Source organism: Oryzias latipes, chromosome 24 (genome assembly GCF_053564925.1).
Source record: "Oryzias latipes strain Hd-rR chromosome 24, Olatipes_Hd-rR_3.1".
In the NCBI taxonomy this organism is placed as follows: domain Eukaryota; kingdom Metazoa; phylum Chordata; class Actinopteri; order Beloniformes; family Adrianichthyidae; genus Oryzias; species Oryzias latipes.
This window is the reverse complement of record NC_136260.1, coordinates 6,247,036-6,267,101: the sequence shown is the minus strand read 5'-3', so window position 1 is coordinate 6,267,101 and position 20,066 is coordinate 6,247,036. Positions and strand designations below refer to the sequence as shown.

At 43.1% G+C, this 20,066-nt stretch overlaps 1 long non-coding RNA gene across 1 annotated transcript in view; it reads right to left on the bottom strand.

Moving 5' to 3' along the window:
* Positions 1-360: 360 nt before the first annotated feature.
* Positions 361-20,066, bottom strand: part of LOC144990128 (uncharacterized) — a 46,855-nt gene continuing 27,149 nt past the window's right edge. Inside the window, exons 3-4 of the long non-coding RNA XR_013654086.1 lie at positions 10,666-10,792; positions 361-497 (exon numbers count right to left, since the gene is read on the bottom strand). This is a non-coding gene — a long non-coding RNA (uncharacterized LOC144990128). The remainder of the gene's footprint in view (positions 498-10,665; positions 10,793-20,066) is intronic.

The window sequence follows — 20,066 nt, the reverse complement described above, 5'->3', positions numbered from 1 at the left end:
AGAACACGGGCGCCAAGTCGCGGCGGCCTGTTGATTAAAGGTGGCGGTTGCGGCGAGCAGTAAATTACACCTTGAGAAGGACCAAAGAAAAAAAACATTTGGGAATAAAGGAGGAAGGATTTAATATGTCCCCCTTAAGCTTTTTTAACTGTACATCATTTGTTTGCCAAAGACGGAAAGTCAATGTTCCTGCTTAAGGTGGAAGTGAAGCAAAGGCCAGCAGGATAATGCACAATCTGTCATGATCTCGCGGGATTTGCAGACCGACCCAAACGCTGGAACCCAGAAGAACACTTGGAGACGTAAGGTGAGTTTAGATGATTTAATTCACAGAAGGTGAGTATAGAACAGGATTCGTGATGCGGCGTGGCGGCTGACTGGAGGTTTGTGGCAGGATGAACCAGAGAGCGTGGCTTCGGCTGAATCCGAGGAGATGGATGAGGAGCGAGAGCGGAGGACTGCGACCCGAGGTTCACTCGTGATGATGATGATGATTCCTGAGAGCGGAGCAGAGAGGAACAGTTAGCGAGGCTGAACTTAGACAAGGTACAAAGCATGAGCTGGCCAGACATAAGCACCGTGGGAGGAACAACGAACTGGCGTTGAAAACAGGTCCTGGATCTCCTAAGTAGGCGGGGAGGAAGATGAGGTGAGTGGAACCAGCTGGTCCCCTCCAATGCAGAGCAGGAAGGGGGAGGGGGCAGGTAATTGACAGAGGCACCATGTCACAATCACCACAGTTCTTTCAACACAAGCCGTTTGAACGTGAGGACCGCTGCTGTCAAAGCCCTTCATTATCAGCAAAACAAAAACAAAACACACATCAAACGACAAAATATGGCAAAAGAAGGTTTGTACTTTCTTAAGAGAACTGCAAGACACGCCTGCATTCACCTTAATCCTAGTCACAGTCACCCATAAGAAGGGTTGACCCGTATAGGTGCTGCAGGGTTTTGGGTGTCCGGGCCTGTGGAGGATTGTCGAGGAGCCGCTGCATCTCAAGAGGAGCGCAGTTCTTGTCTTGTAGTTCCCCTGTAGCTCGTGGAGCCAAAATGGAACGTACCATTGTTGTGTAGTAAGTGTATCATGAACCATCTGTTAGGCTAATGGAAGTCAAAACGACTTGTGTTATACAAGTGATGCTGTTGTGCGATGTCCTGATGTCACACTAGAGTCGTTAGTTAGTGCTTGCTCCTTACCGACCACACACAAATGCTGCATGCACAAGTTGTGCACGTCATAATAGAAATCATAGAAATAGGAGCACAGAGGATGCAGTATGTGCTGCACTCTGCACTCACACACCTGGACAATAACAACACATATGTTAGGATGTTGTTTGTTCGCTTCAGCTCAGCATTTAACACCATCATTCGCTCCAAGCTGACCACAAAACTTGGAGACCTGGAAATCAACACCTCCCTCTGCAACTGGATTATGGACTTTCTGACAAACAGGCCTCAGCATGTTCGGTCAGGTCACACCCACTCCACCACCATCACACTTAATACTGGCGTACCACAGGGCTGTGTGCTGAGCCCATTTTTCTACTCCCTTTACACCCATGACTGCAAGCCCGTGCATGGATCCAACTCCATCATTAAGTTTGCAGATGACACCACGGTGATTGGCCTCATCAGTGACAACGATGAGACTGCCTACAGGGAAGAGGTACACCACCTGGCCACATGGTGCGCTGACAATAACCTGCTCCTTAACACCAACAAGACCAAGGAGCTCATTGTGGACTTCAGGAAGAAGAATGGAAGCACTCATGACCCCATCCACATTAACGGGATGGTTGTTGAACGTGTTTCCAGCTTCAAGTTCCTGGGAACCACCATCTCGGAGGAACTGTCCTGGGCCACAAACACCTCCAACCTGGTCAAGAAGGCTCACCAGCGCCTTTTCTTCCTCAGGACACTGAAGAAGAACCAGCTGTCTTCATCCATCCTGGTGAACTTCTACCGGTGTGCGATCGAGAGCATCCTAACGAGTTGCATCTCAGTCTAGTATGGGAACTGCTCAGTGGCTGACCGCAAGGCACTGCAGAGGGTGGTGAAAACTGCGCAGCGCATCACAGGGACACCACTTCCTCCTCTTGAGGACATCCAGAGGAAACGCTGTCTACGTCGAGATCGCAGCATTCTCAAGGACTCCTCTCACCCTGACCACGGACTGTTTAACCTCCTCCCCTCCGGAATGCGTTTCAGGAGCCTCCGGACAAGGACCACAAGATTCAGGAACAGCTTTTTCCCTAAAGCTGTCTTCTTGCTGAACTCTTCCCTCTGACACACCTAAAACACCCCCCACACCACCATAGACTCCTCCCCCCTCTTCAACATTCCGAATTATTTATTTATTCACAACAAGCAAAAACAGTAACTTGTTATTACTTGCACTACTGTCTGTTCATCCGGGAACACTGTATAATCCATCTGCACATTGTGATATTTTCTATGCACTTTACTGTCCATTGCAATAATGTAAATTATGTTCATAGTTCTGCCTATAGTGTTCATACACTCTTACATAGCTCATCTGAATAGTATGTTCATAGTACACCTATCTGTATATCGTGCTTATAGTATTAATATCTGTAAATTATGTCCATAATACTTACCTGTATAGTTATTGTACATACTATAGACCTTTATTCTGTACATACTGCTTATTGCACTTCTGGTTAGATGCTAACTGCATTTCGTTGCCTTGTACCTACATGAGCAGTGACAATAAAGTTGAATCTAATCTAATCTAATCTAATCATATGTAAGTGTCTGTAGGATGTCCACACAAACTACACCCTAATTTTCACAAGAAACACACACTTATCTGTTGAACGCCACTAACTGGTTTCTTGCGCAGTGTGCAGGATTTGGAGTGATTGAAAAACTGAGAAATCCGTACAACACGCCTGTGTCTCACCTTTTTTAGCCTTACTTACCCATACGTGTGGTAGTAGTGTTCTCCATGACCTGTCACTTGCAGCATGTCCGTAGAAACATTTTGTCCATAAACATTTTTACTTTACAGGTTCACGACCTTCCTGCCCCCTACAGGTTTAAGCATTTTTTTACCCACAGACTCACTCGCTAAACCAGACTGTTTTGCACCAGTGAGATGTGTGGACCTTTTTACCTGGAGTTTATGGGTACAGCCAGGTGTGCATCCCTCATGCTACATTCACACAAGGCTTGGAAACGTGCATTTGAGCGACTGCTCCCGATGAAAAGTCAACGTAGACGTACATATCGGCTTTTGGGGCTTCCGCGTTCATGCCTCGCTACTCAAGTTTTCAAGACCATTTTTTGGATTAGAGGTCCGCGCGCTGACAGTTAAATGACTTGAACTTCAATCACTCAGAGACTATGATTTGGTAGGGACATCAAAACCCACATTCAGTGCTGGACACATGGTAAAGGGTAAATGAAGTATACTTATATAGCGCTTTTTACCCTCTTTCGAAGGCCCAAAGTGCTTTACAGTCACAGACCCATTCACCCATGCACACACAAATTCACACATTGATGGCGGCTCCGCTGCCAAACACTGGCGCCAACCTCCCATCAGAGGCAAGGTGGGGTTCAGTGTCTTGCCCAAGGACACTTCGACACATGGGTGTGCAAGGCGGGAATTGAACCTGCAATAATATGATCATGGGTTGACCGTCCTGCCGCTGTACCACAGCCCATAGGGCCCTATGGGTGCTTGATCACCTGCCCTTAATAAGTGCCCCAGTGCCCTCTGTTTTTTTGTATTAATACTAATAAATCTGCAGAGCGGAGCAGTGGTTAGCGCTCTTGTCTCACAGCAAGAATGCCCCCAGTTCAAGTCCCGGCTGGGGGATCTGAAACAGAACACCAATGGGGGGCCTTTCTGTGTGGAGTTTGCATGTTCTCCCTGTGCATGTGTGGGTTTCCACCGTCTTTGATAAAGTCAATGAACCCGTGTTGACGACAATTTGTTTACATAAAAGAAATGACACTTTCACCTACAAGGGTTGCATAGTTGTAGGTAGTTATTTATTAGTAGTTTTTTTTTATTTGACTTAACTCCCATATTGTATAAAGGACAAAAAAAACGTATTTTTTGCTGCTCTTTTTCCGACTTTGAGCCCCTACCCCTCTAAAACCCTGTGCACGTCCCTGTTCAGCACATTCTGAAAAACGCCAAACATGCCTGGTGTGTCCTTAGCATCAGACACACCATTCAGCAGATAGGTGCAAATGGAACACAAATCATATTTATTGGAGCCTGGAGTATAGCTGTTCCAGCAACAGCTGTTTGTTTTGTCTGGCAGCAGTGATGTCACTAAACCTTATACTTGGAAAATCCTCACTGGTCCAAAACCCTTAGATTCATTTATGTACTTGTACAACAACTCAAACTGAGTTTTTCAGCAGATATTTCAGCTCATCCTGGAGCTCTTCGATAAAAGTTTACGAAGCTCAAAAATAAGAAACTACAATTAAAAAAATAATTATGAAAAACGCGTAAATCGATTTACGACTCAGAATGAGTGCTCCTGTGTTCTTGCTTAATTCCAAAGTAAATACACATGTTCCTCATGTGAAGAAGAATAACTGATCAAACTGCTGAGATCATGGAATCATTTTCATGAGGATAAAAGCTTCTGAAAGAAAGACAATCACAAGACCTAAAGCTTCATCATCAAGCTGCTCCAGTGAACAAAAGCAAAAGGATCCTTGAAAACAGCTTATCTATCAACCATAATAGTCTTCTGTGCGCGTCCTGAAGGTCTGCAGAGCTGTTGCTCCTCAGTAAACAGGGCAGCACACAGAACCATGAAGGCTCGGCAGAGCTCAACAGTTCATGCTTGCAGCACCGTTCACCTGGAAAACTAATAATTATTGACTTCCCTCCAGCGAGTGTTGGGGACGTTCGCCTCGGGCCTTTGACCAGCTCCTCTGACCCCCCCCCCAACACACAAATGCGCACAGGATGCCAGAAGTGCAGCTGACAGCAGACACATGCAGCCTCAGAGGCATAAGTCATCGTCCATTTAGCGTCATTCCAGCAGAAGCCGAGCACAGATCTTAAATATGGGGGGTTGGAGAAGAGAGCGGAGTGGGTCAGCGGACAGGTAGAGGGACGTGAGCTCATGGGGGGGCAGGGAGGGCTTTATTTTGTGACTTCGGCAGCAGCAGCATCGCCTGGAGGGCTTCAGGCCTGCCACTCCCAGCCAGAGGAGAGAGGCTGTCAGTACGTGTCTGTGTCATTGCATGTGTGTGTGTGTGAGTGTGTGTGTGTATGCGCTGCACAGTCAGTGTTTTCTGTGCCTTGTCCATTTTGTGTGTGTGTGTGTGTCAGTCCTGCTTTTTGTCAGCTGCTAAAAGCTGCCATGCCACATTGTGTCTCTCTGCTTCCCCTCATCGCTCAGGCAGCCATGATCGCCCATCTCACTCATTTCCGGGGACTGATGGGGGGGGGGGCAGCGGTGCAATTAAAAAGTGTTTTTTGAAAGAATCTGGATGTGATCATGTTTATTCAGTTAATATTTGCTTTAGGGTGTAATTCTGAAATTTGTCGATTAAAACAAAGGATGAAGCTACTTCATCAGCTTGAATTAAATGTTAACCAACCTATTGACTGGTACTTTCATCAGTCAATTACCTCACACTATTTTGGTGGCATCTTTTCTCATTTTATCATTTTTCCTCTTCTTTATTTTTTGGGGGAATGACATTTTTCTGAAAAGACCCAAACTCATGACTGGTTTGGGTCATGAGGTTGCTGGTTGGGTTCTAGAAACCTCATGACCCGAACCAGGACAACGTGGGTTTAAAAAATGGATGGATGGATGGATGGATGGATGGATGGATGGATGGATGGATGGAAATCCGGTTATTCTGATTTCATCCCAAAAGCACTGGCTTCTACACTACAGCAGGAAGGACCTCTAATCCAGGCTTTACTTTATTTTTTAAACAAAATGCTACTTTTGTTTAATTTCTTTCAGTCTGGAATGATTTTGGTGTCCAAACGTGTCTGCAAATTTCTATTATTATTTTTCTAATCCTTTTTTTTTTTTTTTGTATTTGTTTTGTTGTTTTAAGCTCTACGACTGAATGGCGACATGTTCACGGCGTCTCCTCCCAACAGTAGCTGGGTTGAAAGAGACTCAGGGGAATGTGAAGACGGATATTAATTTTTAAATTTTAAATTCATTCTGATTTAATCCTTAACTGTATTTTCTGCCCTGAAAATCCTTATTTTTTTTTCAAAAAACAACAGTGTGTTTTATAATCCAGAGCACCTTTTATATGGATTCAATCTGGTTGTGTTTACTGATGAACTGAGAGGTCAAAATGTTTGGTTGTGTGTTATTGTAAATGCACTAATGCTGTTATAAACATTTCCTACAAAGTATGAAGGAAATGACCTGGTTTTCAAATAACAATATTAACGACAGACAATGAATCATTATCCAAAGACAACACATTTCTTTAGTTTGACAATAAAAAGCTTAAAGCACAAAAACCTTCAAGCCAGAAGAATCTCCCGACCCCCAAAACCCAAACCAGGCATGGAAGAAAAATCGTCACCGATGGCAAAGCACTTCTGGGTGTTTTGTTTTCACCGAAGCTGCCGTCCACGCTTGCTCCTCCAACAGCTGACTTTTTTTGACTGATTAGGGCTCAGAAATGTTTTGCATTCAGGAACCCGAGCCTGACTGACATCTCTCAGGTGCTCGTCTCTGGGGTTTGCTGCCTCTGTCGCAACTGTCACCACTGCGGGTTGGGTGGGTGGGAGCGTTCTTCACCCTTCAGGTCAACTCCTTTATATAAATATATACTGTATATATGCGCCTTATAAAGATGGAATTTCCTTTTTTTTTGTAAGTATTACAGGTCATATGTATAAAACAAAAAACATAAATTATTTGAGGTTTATTTGAATTAAGGGAGTTGCTGAAAAACCAACAAACACCACCAGTTGCTGCCATTAGATGATAAAAACCATTAGTAAATGTTATTGTGTGTCTGCTGCTCTTAGGGATAAAAACATCACAGGCTGAGGCTTTATGCACGTGTGTTTATTTGCAGACATGAGAGAGTCTCCTCAGTGTTTGGACAGCTTGAATTAAAAATATCATCGCGTTGACAGACACTGGCCTGTTTTCATCGTCGGCAGCAGATGACTGATGTGAGGTTGCGGCTGTGTGTCTGCTGCCATCTGCCTGGCATGTCTGGCTGTATTCGGCACGTCAACGCAGAGCGAGGAGGTTTCCCACAACTGACAGATGTGTTAACTCCAAATCGGCCCTCGAAACCCAGCCCTGTCACCTCCGACACGCCGCTGTCAGCCTCCCCCTGACAAGCTCTGGATGTGAAATCTCTCAAAAGAAAGCGGCACTCTCTTAAGCAGTTTTTAAACGGCTTTGCTGTTCAGGTAATTTCACCAAAAGAAACACAGAAAAAACCAGCAGAAAGGACAATGTTGGAGTGATTTAATGACAGTTTTTGACATCTAATAGATTTCTGACAATTTTAGATGTAACTGGCTTTATTTCCAAAACAGGAAAAAAATGTTGTAACTGACCTCAAATGAAATTAAAACCCAAACCAAAGCTTCTAAAATAGCTCTTTTATAAATATAAATATGTTCAGTAAGACCTTAAGGTTTGTTGAAAGTTGTGTCTGAATTCCCTCACTGCTTCCTGGTTAGTGCACTGTATGGGGCGTTCACTATTTGCTGTGCCGTCCAAATGTACAATTGTAAAATCTAATGCCCTAGAAATTTCCCAAAAGTCTCTATGAGAAACCAGTGGGCATGAATGCTCACTCAATTGGCAAAAATAGACCACACTGCACTGCTTAAAGGATTTTTTTCATTTGAAAATTTAAATTTACTTTGTTTTCATCATCAGAACAGAGTGGATTCTTAATAGTCTTTGTAAAATGCTCATTTTTATTAGGCTTTTACTTCAGCAAATGTATGAAATATTTGGCGTCTGTTAAAAAAAAAGCAATCATGTGTCCAAATTGTGATAAAATTCAGGACACTGGATAGTCTTTTGGGGGTTAGGGAGTAGTGAGAGAATTCAGACACAACCCATGTCTTTGCTGCTCATGTCCAACAATGTCAGGAACTGGTGGTGGACCCAAAATGCAGGAGACCAGGCGTGGTGGCAGAAACTAAAGCGTTTCATAAATAAACTGAAATATGACCAAAAACAACATGGAGAAACCAAATTTTAGCAAAGCAGAACAGATGAATGCCAGATACTAAAATACACTTAGGGTTATTTAGTTAAAGGAAGACAGCTGTGGATGATCAACCTTAACCGAATGATACTAACAGGTAAAACAGAAATATCTCAAAAATTCCAAGGCCAGAATCACCACACACAAAGCCCAAACGTTTGGTTTTATTAGAGCAGACTCTCAAAGAAAACTGTTGAATGTGATGTTTCCCTAAACAATAAAGGAAGAACAACTAACAGGTAAATGGTACATGGTAGCCTTTGATTAAGGTGTTGGTCCATAGCAACCATTGAGATTTTTTTTTTATGGTCTTAATTTCAAAGTAATTTTCATAGTAACATATATTAACCATGCAAAAATTCTTACCATCAACAACATGTGGAAGCTGTTTTTTTTTTTTTTTTAAAGATTTCTGTTAATCAAATGAAGCGACTGTGGATAGTAAGGAGTAACGTTTTGGAGGGGCTGTAAGCTTGCGGGAAAGCATGCGAGAGATTGGTCTGCACCAACAGCCCCGCCCACAACTAAGAGGGGAATTTTTGTTGAATTCCTGCTGACGATGTCGTAGAAAAGGACAGAGGTTTGTGGATTCTGTCTGAAAATGGCCCAATCATAATGAAAAGAACAACTGGAAATGCTTTGAAAATAAATCAAAAGATGATCATAGGGGAACTTTCAAGGATTAATGACGTAATTCCAACAGATTCAGCAGTAGAGAACAGCAACTTACTGCTGCATATCAACACAAATCTAACTGCTTTAATATATTTTCTTTTTTTCCAATAGTTGCAGTTTTTCAAATAACATCATTTCAGTTTTATTATACTTTTTTTTTTTTATTTATTCCTGATATTTGGGGCTGTCGTACGATAGACAGACACTGTGCAGCTTGAGCAAACACGAAGGAATTTGGCTAACTTTAAACTTTAGATGACCAAATTAAAATGCGTTTCACACCATTTTCTAAAATGATCAAACCAATTAAAACGTTAGTTATTTTATCGTAAACAATACAAAATAGTACAATATGTGGCAAAACAGTTGAAACACAGATGGGAGGCTTTGCAGTTTTATTCTCATCATTACCTCAGTAAGATGGCGGACAATCAGAATACCTTCCTATCAATCTTAACCTGATCACTATGTCAACCATAGAAGACTCCTAAGAAGCACAAATGTTCATGTCAAATGAGTTTTCATGTTATTTAACATACAAAGCTTCTGTGATGTATGTTCTGCGTGGGAGTCTTTCTATTACTTTGTTTCTGACCAGGACCCTGCATAGATGGGGTGCGTGGAAACGAAAAAGGCCAGACTTTTAACTCTTTTAATTCTGCTGGAGGAAGCTGGTTAACCCTTAAGTGTTTCGCCCCGAGGACATCCATGAAAACTTAATCAACCCCACCTGGGATGGGTGCCTCCACAACAATGGCTGCTGGTGTTGTGTGTACGTGGGCGCGGTGTTCATGCATGGAGAGGCAGCGAGTCGAGGTCAGTGAGGTATGCTGGTCGATGTCTTATTGATGAGAGGTTTGCAGTGGGTGGGCAGAGTTTGCGGTGAGGTGGCAGCACCGCAAAAGGGAAGGGGGAGGAAGGAAGGAGGTTCGGCAGCAGACGAAGGCGTTCTGAAGACCGTACGCGCTCATTTAGATCGGTTAGGACGCCTAAAGGCACCGGAGCTTTCATCTGGATGTGCCGGGTTTTGTAGCTGCAAGACCAGAGAACAATGTGGGAGATCGATGCGCCCGCCAGTCTGCCGCTCATCAATACACATTGATCACAGAGCACCTTATCTGTTTTGTATGGTAATTCATTAAAGCTAATGAGACCGCACACACAAGCATAGTTCATCCCACTTGAGAGGTCATTTCTTTCTTGTGCTGAGAGGCAACAGAACAAAACATTCATTTAGTATTCAGAAATATTTTATTCATCTATTCAATTAGCTGCTATATTCCTCATCCAACCTAAAGAATCAATGTGGCCACTGGATATGATATGCACAGTTTGTTTTCTGACTCACAAACAAACAAATACACACACACACACACATGGGGAGTGGTGAGGCTGTGACTGGAATGGGTAAAGGAAGCTGCGGGGCTGAGGCCGGCAGCAGCACGCATGCTCCCGCCGCCGGTCTGTGCAGACAAAGAGCAGAGAGGAAGCCGGCGAAACCTTCATGACATTTCAGGGACAGGTTCTTCGCTGCATCTTCAGCGTGTCAGACAAAGTCATGCTCCCTCAGTTTTGACGTCGGACTGCTTCAGTCTGTCTAAAGGTTCAACTCCTGTTTTTCTCTTTTCTTAACTTTTCTGGATCTTGAAAGCTTCTACTCCCCAGAGCTAAAACACATACCATACATTCACCCAGAGCGAGCCAATGGCTAATGGTTTGTGGTTCTGTTTAATGAAACACTTACAGATTCATGGCTTACCTTGTGTAAAAAGCCTGATGTCATCATCAGAGGAAGCAAACCGCTCCAAAGGAATCTTGTTGCTGATGCCGTCTTCTCCATTTGACTCCAAAACCTTGCTGGTTCAGCTCTTTTTCTTTTACTCCGGCTAAATCCAGGACAGTAGCAGAGCAGAAGTCGTGCTTAGAACAGGCGACATCCATACATTCAACATCTATAGTGTGCTCTTCCCTCTCCTGTTCCACCACATCCCAAAGGTTCTCTATTGGGTTGAGATCTGGTGACTGTGGAGACCATTTGAGTCCAGAACTCACCGTCATGTTCTAGAAACCAGTCTGAGATGATTCTAGCTTTATGACATGGAACATTATCCTGCTGGAAGTACCATCAGAAGATGGTACACTGTGGTCATAAAAGGATGGACATGGGATAGGCTGTGGCATTGGAACCATGCTGTATTGGTACTAAAGGGTCCTAAGTGTGCCAAGAAAAAATCCCCCACACCATGACACCACCACCACCAGCCTGAACCACTGATACAAGGGGTGGACAGTTTCTTGTTCTTAGCTGACAGGAATGACACCCGGTGCGGTCTTCTGCTGCTGTAGTCCATCTGCATCAAGGTTGGACGTGTTGTGTTTTCAGAGATGTTCTTCTGCAGACCTCAGTTGGAACCAGTGGTTCTTTGAGTTCCTGTTGTCTTTCTATCAGCTGGAACCAGTCTGGTCATTCTCCTCTGACCTTTCTTTTCCATTCTGATGTTTGGTTGCTCCCACTTGATAGGCTGATAAGAACTTTTCTGTTAATGAGCAGCTGGATATGCCTAAAAAAGTGTTCAATGAGTTTATGTTCTTTTGTTGGTATTCTTTAGTTTTTTGTTTTGTTTCCTTAAAAATAAACCAACTCCAAACATTTTATACTTTGGATTTCTGAGAAAACTGAAAAAAACTTCAGCCGTGATGCTTATCCTGAAGGGGTTAAAAGAAAGAAATTCTAAATCAATGCTATGATTGCTACCATGTTATAATGTTAAACATTCATTAGAGGATTTGTAATCCATCCTAATCATCTTTTATTGCACAAATGTCAATCAGAAAAGTTTAGAAAGTGGATCAGAGTTCATAGAAGTAATCTTAAATCATTGTAATTAAAGTAAAAAAGAAACTTCCAAACTATAAGGTAAACTAAAAAATAGAATTGTACTCTTATTTTTTATACTTAAATGAAGTTATATCCTCTTTGCATCTGTGGAAAGCTTTACATGAAGAGCATGGAGATGTAACGATTACAAACCAATAGCTAATTCAAATGAAAATGTCAAAGGCTACAGTGTTTAAAAAGGTCAACAGTAAACATTATTTAAGCTTTTGTTTGGTGCCAGAAGGGACCAGTCCTACTTTTTTCTTTTATAGAGTAAACTAGTTCATAACATATTTTAAAAAAAATACAACTGTACTTCAGTGTCTTTTATTGCACATCTGAGGCAAAATAAAATCTTGTTACTCCCCAACAAGTTCAGAGCAAACAAGTTGCTCATCAAATCCCATTTTTTTGACACTGACCTGCTTGTCAGTGCGTGAAACATGTCAGCCCCCACACTGTTGGGATAAACTCTTGACAAATCGAAACCATTTCCAGTAGCAATTAGCCAGAGGTTATATCCAGGCTCACTGAAAGGAAAACTCATCCATTTAACACGATGCATCGCTCAGAGCCACCTATCATCAGACCACATTGCGTTGAAGGATAAAGACGGGGGGATATGGAGAGTGACAGACAAAGAGAAAGCAGCGGTGGCTGATGGGAGGATAAAGGAAAGAGGTGAGTGTGTTTGTGTGTGACAGAAAAAGAGGTTCGGATAGAGACGTTTGGCTATTTTCAGTCTCTCCTCGGAGGGAATAATTATCTTTTGCATATTCATTTATGCAAACATGACATGAATAATCTCCCTCTCCACCTTCTTCCTCTGCTCTCCAAAGGTTAGCTCATTAATTACAGCCCAACAATTAGCAGGAAGTGTTTTTATATAATTAATTATTTGCTGTTTCTGTGGTGCCGCGTGACTCAGAGCAGGGTCAAAGCCCAGGACAGCTGCAGAGGCTGTCGCCAATGCAAATGCAATATGTGAGGCTCTTTCAAAATAAAAGAACATTAGGATTTAGAGCTCAGATATGTTCAGAGAAAAAAAAAAAGGGTGCACGTCTGGACAAGTGCATGCACCCACAAACCACAACATACTCTCCGTTTTCTCGCACACGCACACAGTGGTCCCAGGGTTGGCTTTTGCCTGTGGGCCTGTGGTCTTTGAACTGCCTCTCAGACTCCAGTCTGTCCAAATTCACTCTGAGAGACGCAGCTCTCTGCCTGCCTCAACCACTGCAGCTCAAAGGGAAGAAGAAACACACAGACAAACACGCAGCTCATGCACAAACAAGGATGGAAAACACGCGGAAAATCGCAGCACCTTAGCGTTAGCCTGCAGAAGTTCTGGGGAAGTTTCTACCTGCACTCAAACATCCTGCTGTCTCCTTTAGACTTCAGATGGGAAATTATTAAGGAGACCACTGGGTGTTTACAAAAAAAAAAAAAAACACTGTTTACAACCTGATAGGGAGGGAAAAAAAGCCTCATCATTTAGTAAAAGTCATAACCGGCTGCTGTCCTGCAGGCCATGACAGCAGATTTTCCTAATCATTCCTCAGTTTTTCAGTTAGATTTTTACAACTCAACATAGTTGAAAGGCTCCTGCTTTTCTAATGAAGCAGAAATTTTAGTGGCAACAACGTATTTGGCAAAAACATTATTTTTATTCCCTATTTTTGATGAGTTCAGAAATAATTTCAGGATTTAGAAATTGAATCACCGGAGCTAAAGCTCTGGGGCCACATTTATAAACGTACGCACAAAAGAAGGCGTACGCCACTCTCTAAGCAATAATTGATATTTATAAAAAGCAAACTTGACGGGAAAATGTGCGGTCCTTCATGCAAGCTCTGACCCAGACGTACGCACAAAAACGAGTGAAATGAGAAATGGCGACAGCGTCGGCAGATGTCTGTCTGGCGGAGCAGATATAGGTGCAATTAGAGACAGACAGACAGATGGATGGATGGATGGATGGATGGATGGATGGATGGATGGATGGATGGATGGATGGATGGATGGATGGATGGATGGATGGATAGATAGATAGATAGATAGATAGATAGATAGATAGATAGATAGATAGATAGATAGATAGATAGATAGATAGATAGATAGATAGATAGATAGATAGATAGATAGATAGATAGATAGATAGATAGATAGATAGATAGATAGATAGATAGATAGATAGATAGATGGATGGATGGATGGATGGATGGATGGATGGATGGATGGATGGATGGATGGATGGATGGATGGATGGATGGATGGATGGATGGATGGATGGATGGATGGATGGATGGATGGATAGATGTATTAATTGTCCACTGGGGAAAGTTGTTTTCATAGTAAAACATTTCTTCATAAGCTATGGAATTATGGTATTCATGCATATGCCTTTAGTTTGTTTTATTTTTGATAAAACAATGTATGGCGTATGTCTCAACCATTCAGAAAGCAACAAGAAATTACATTTGCGCTGAACAATTTCCCATTTCCACGTCGATTATTCCCGACATCTGTAGCTTGTCAGATGTAATTAAATGGATGGAAATAAAATTCCCCATCACAATGCGTAATGACGCACAATGGCTGATCTTGTGCTCTTAGAAGATGTGGCAAATGGAAGAATTCAGAGTGAACGCATCTTTAGACAGCAACAAGACTTGCTGGCAAACGAGGACGAGTGGCTTATGAGCCGGTTCCGACTCCCTCGAGCCGTCCTGTTGGACCTCTGCGAGCTTTTGGGCCCGGCGTTACAGAGGAGGACTCGGAGGAACCACGACGTGCCGGACTATGGGCGTGTCATGAAGTTGCAAAAGCTGCGCTACATTTAGAATTGGTTGTTATTTATTAAGGGAAAAATCCGTAGGATGTGCGTGCGCACGGTTTTATAAATCCGAATATTTCTGTGCGTACGCACGTCCTATGTTTCATCCGTACGCCACTTCTGACGCAAATCCAATGCAAAGTTTTTATCAATGAGGCCACTGGTCTTTTGTGAATTCTTGTTCAGTGCGCAGGATTTCGCGTTTTGAAGAAATGAAAATTCTGTACAACATTCCTGTATCTCATCTATTTCACACTTACTTGTTGTATAAGTGCTCGCTACAACCTGCCGTGGACAAAAATGTAAATGAACATTTTCGCTCTACGGACTTACTGAGTGGACTACGACCTTGAAATTTCGTGAAAGCCATCTGCATGCTCCATACAAATGTTCCAATTTTTCGCATGCAGACGGGCCGTATCCACTTGTAAGGGCAGTTGTGACTATGGCATTAGTAGAAGGTCCCCATTAGGGATGCAAAAACGCTTTTCTAGAATGAGAGGAACAATGAGCTGACGCTCTATCTGCAGCTTTGGAGACTAAATCCTAAAAATCTGATGATGCTCTCTCAAGCGCATCTGTGCAAGATCTTCAAGTGCAACCGTTTTATTCCTGAAATTAAAAGTAAAGAGAACATAATCAGCTAATAAAAAATGGTCAAGAAAACCAAAGTCTGAGTGTGTAGCTCTCCTTTGACTGAAACACTCAAAAGATCACTCTCCTTGTTGTTGCGTGAAGGCCTGACATGTTCTCACTTTGATCCCGACTCTTCGCTCACGCTGTGAAGTGAAAGGCAACGCGACGGCGTCGTTGTTCTCTGTTTGTGCAGGTTGTGTCTGAGCTTTAGCAACCTGTCCTGTTCGCTTTCAGCAGAAAACTAATTTACCAGCACTGCCTCACATGTCGGTGACACTTGCATACTTCACCAAAGGAGCTGCTGACTTCTGCAGAGGCGGGCAGGCGTGTGCATGACGGATGCGTGTGCACAGCCCTGTTTGAGGGAGAGACAGCCATGACGCGTGGGAGTTTGAAGAGCGAAAGGAAACATTCTCCTGCTCTCTCCTCCCATTAAACATATTTTTACATTTCATGGGCAATAAAAACAGCAAATCAATCTCATCCAGAGCTCTTCAGAGGATTCTTTGAAGTCTTCTTTGTGAATGACCTCCCACTTTCCCCACCAACTGCAACCCCCAGCATCATCTGGAAGAAAAAAAAAGTCTAGTGCAATATTTATCTCACTTCTTAATATTTTTAAGTTTTCTCCTTTTTTCATTTTTTTTAAGGAAAATCCTTGAAAATTACATCAAAAGCATTCTAATCGGGCCCTCCTCAGGTCAGCTAATGAGTTGGCATGAGTGGAGCCCTCGCCGGGCGGTTCTCTTCAAAGGCCCAGCTCATTAGTGTTAGCAGCTCTGATTATGATACTTATTAATGCTATCTTCATGCACTCACTCATCCACGTGCACATGCACACACTCCATTATTGCAGCTGTCTGGCTTTTCCCACATTTAAAAAAAAAAAAATCTTTTGCTTTGACACAGTCTCACTCACACGCAGGGCTGTCATTAGCGCAGTTAGCAGGATAAGCACTGCCAGCAGTCAAGGTCAGTGTTTGAAGCCAGAGACAGACGTCCTCCTTCAATGTTAAAATCTCTTCCTTACTCCCCCCTTTCGTAAGGAAAACAGCACTCGGATTAGCAAATTAATCTGTGCAGGTATTTCCTGTAAAATTCAAATTACTTTGTGTTTGATAAAAAGTTTGCTGCATTTCTGTCACTTCTACTGAACAAACCATGGGTATTGTAATTAACATGACAGAGAGGATCTGCAGAGTTAGATGTTATCACACTGAAAGGAACATTGGGAGCTTTTGTAGAAACTTTTTTTTTTGCAAAAAAAAGTTCAATCTCAATTGCTATCTGGATTCCTAAAACTTCCACTCATGTTTAAAAATTAATGAAGGTGGAAAATGTTTAATTGTTCGTTTCTTTTTGTTGACTTTAAAGATAGTGATCACAGCATTTGATGTGAAGCTCTATTATGATGAAACCACTTGGATGCTAATTGTTGTCTCAGGTTATGGAAAGCATGAGAGTCTCAAAAAACATTTAACAAAAAACTCACCAAACAAAGTGGGAAAAGCCCACAGCAAAAATAAACGAATATACTGAAATTAGTGGCAGCCGACAAGAGGACATATTGCAATACTTCTGGAAGATGATTGAATGCTGCTTTTACAAATGTTTAGTAGAGAAAAACAATGCTGTTTTCTGCCTGGCTTGGGACAACATTAGATGCTTGTAAATTATGCATGTTTTAGACCAGGGGTCGGGAACCTAAGGCTCGCGAGCCATATATGGCTCTTTTGATGGTCACATGTGGCTCGCAGACAAATCTTTAATTCAAATTTTTTTTCTTCATTAGACCAGTCCTTCTCGTGCGCGATGCGATGGCAGAGGCGCGCAGTAGTAGCGGTGCTTAGAGAGACAAATCTGCGCCAGCACTAGTATAAGTTTAAAATTGTCTATTAATTCACAGAGTTTGTACCACCCGGAAACCTGTGAATTGCCGTGCCTAAAACTGCGCGCTCCCGTCTCTGAGAAAGAGCGCGCAGTTGCGGGGACGGGATGTGTGAGGGAGAAAGCAGAGGGTGGGGCTGAGGTGTTGTGGGGACAGGCAGCAGGTGAATCGCGCAGGGATTGTAAATAGGTAAAACCCACTGCCTGTCACTCACTGCAGCGTGTGAGTGTGTGTTTGGCTCCAGGTCCGCATGTGAGCAGTCTGTCTCACATCTACAAAACATTCATACCAACCTAAGATCACGTTTAAAGTCTCAACGCCTGCATGAAGCAGAAACTCACCACGTAAACCAGACTAGACCATCAGCAAAACTACCACGAGAAATACTCATCATTTATTAGAAACAGCATAACAATGTTATTAAAAAGAATCCACAGACTTATTGTACTTTAAAAAGGTTGAAATTACATCAAATGCACACATTCACTTGTATTTTAGTTTTAAACATATTGTCGCGGACTGAGTTGGGTGGCTGTTGGGCCGCGTTAAAAGTTCTGGAGTTCATTGACCGCATCAAGCAGAGAGCTGATTGGCTCTCAGTTCTGTCGCTCAGCCTGTTGTTGGGTAGTTTGGACCAATGGGGTTCAGCTATGGGCCGAATAAGGGAAATGGGAGGGCTGCAGCGGGAGCAGGGGAATATAAAGTTGGGAGACGCGCTCTCGTCTCGTCTCGGCGGGAGAGACTCAGGAGTTGCTGAATTAATTGTTCGGCGTTTGTCGCGGTCTGCAGTAACCCGAATAAAGAACCTTAAAAGAGGTTAAGTCTCCGTGCCTCAGTGTGGGAAAGGGACACTACATTATTGTATGGCTCTTTCGAAATTACATTTCAAAATATGTGGCGTTTATGGCTCTCTTGGCCAAAAAGGTTCCCGACCCCTGTTTTAGACTATCCGTAAAAACTGTGTTTTTGGTTGTTTTTGAACTATTTATTTGCGCTATCTTTCCTGCTGTACTGTAATTCTTTTCATTTGGCATTGAGAGATACCAGCCAGATATGGTTGGGCTCACTTCTGCACATGATCTACGGCTTTGAAACTCAATCCTTTGAGGTAGGTTGGACTCTACCATTCCGATGTTTCTCAAGGTAAGAGGTGGCAGGCTTGGATAGGCTTCCTCAAGAGCCCTTAGCTCGGCCCCCTAATGTTAGGGTTTACGTCAGTGGATGAGAGGATAGTGTCCTTGCGCCCTCAGGTGGGGTATCAATGTCTGACTCTGGTTTGCGCCTACAGTAGTTTGGAGTCACCCTGTCTTTGTGCCTTTTCAGGTACTAAAAATCGCCCCAACAGAAGACTCTGTTGACATCTCAAAGGACAAGGTTGTTTTTTTAGGAGTTTTTCCTTGCCGCGAAGGAGGGTTTAAGGGCAGGGATGCCCCGTTTATTTTAGTCTGTTTAGTTTAGTTTAGCAATCAGCTGCTGAATTCTATGACTTTATGTTCTTTATGATTCATGGTAATTATACAATTACCAGTATGAAGCCCATTGAGATGACTATTGTTGTAAATATTGGGCTTTATAAATAAAATGGAATTGAATTGAATTGACTTTAATGTCCATGTTGCACCTAGACGGGTGGGATTTGGTGGAAAGGCCTCCTTGATCAGAGCCCAACTTGTGTTCTGTTGTTGGACTTCTGTGCTCCACATAGTTTGTTCATAAGGAACACAATCTTCAATCAAAAAGGTGTCCGTCAGTCCAAGTGAGACCATAACACTCTAGGTAGGAGATCAATGATCAACATTGCGGTCATTTTAGGTGACCTTCAGCCCTGGGTCTTGGACTCTTTGATTAAGAAAGGGATAGAGCTGTTGGTGAGTTTAATCTGCTGGTGGGGGAAGAGGCCAAGACTTCGAAGGCCTAAGCGTACTATGAAGGGTTACTGGGAATGTCTAACTGAGCCTTTCATCAGAGAGGTCTTTAACTCCCACATCTTGAAAAACTTCCAACAGGTAACAGGGAAGGCTGGGGGTATTGAGTCCAAGTGAGTCAAGTTCTCCACCTTGATTGTCTCTGAGGCTGTTTAAAGCTGTGGCTTTAACATTTCTGGTGGCTAAGTGCCAATCTCCAAACTTGGTGGTGAACACCAGAAGTAAGAGAGGTCGTCAAGATGAAGAAGTCCTATCAAGCCTGGCTGGGTTGTGGGACTGCTGGGGCAGCTGATAGGTCCCAGCAGTTGGAACAAGTTCCAGCCAAAGTTGTTGTGGAGCCAAAAACTGGGAGGAGTTTGGTGAGCCCTTGACAGCCTTGAAGAGATTATGGAAAACCACCCAGGCCCCGAAGCAATTTTCTGCTAACACCATTTGGGGAGCTGTTGACTTCAACTGGAGACATTGTCAGACAGGTAAGGGAATACTTCAAGGATTTCCTTAAAAATGGTGGCATGGTGGCTGGTCAAGGAAGCAGAAGCTGGGGTGGAGCTGTCCATCACCCAGGCAGAGGTCACCAAGGTAGTCAAGGAGCTTCTCGATGGTAAGGTGCTATGTTGGATTAAATCTGCCTTGGGTCCCTCCAGTCTTTAGAGGCTGTGGGCCTGTCTTGACACGTCTCTGCAGCATTGCGTTGTAGTTGGGGACAGTCCCACTGGATTGCCGGACTGAGGTTGTGAGTACCCATTTTTCAGATGGGGTATTGGCAGGTGTATTCTATCTACTTGGGAATCACACTCCTCAGCCTCCCTGGGAAAAGCTATTCCAGGCCACTGGAGAGAAGAATTTGGCCTGTAGTCCAACCTCGGATTAAGAAACTACAGTCCAGTTTCTATTGTGGAACAGTGGACCAGTTTTAAATTTTCCATAAGGTCCTTCCAGGTTAGTGGGAGTTCACTTACTCAACCCAAATGTGTTGATGTGAATTTGGAGTGGGTGG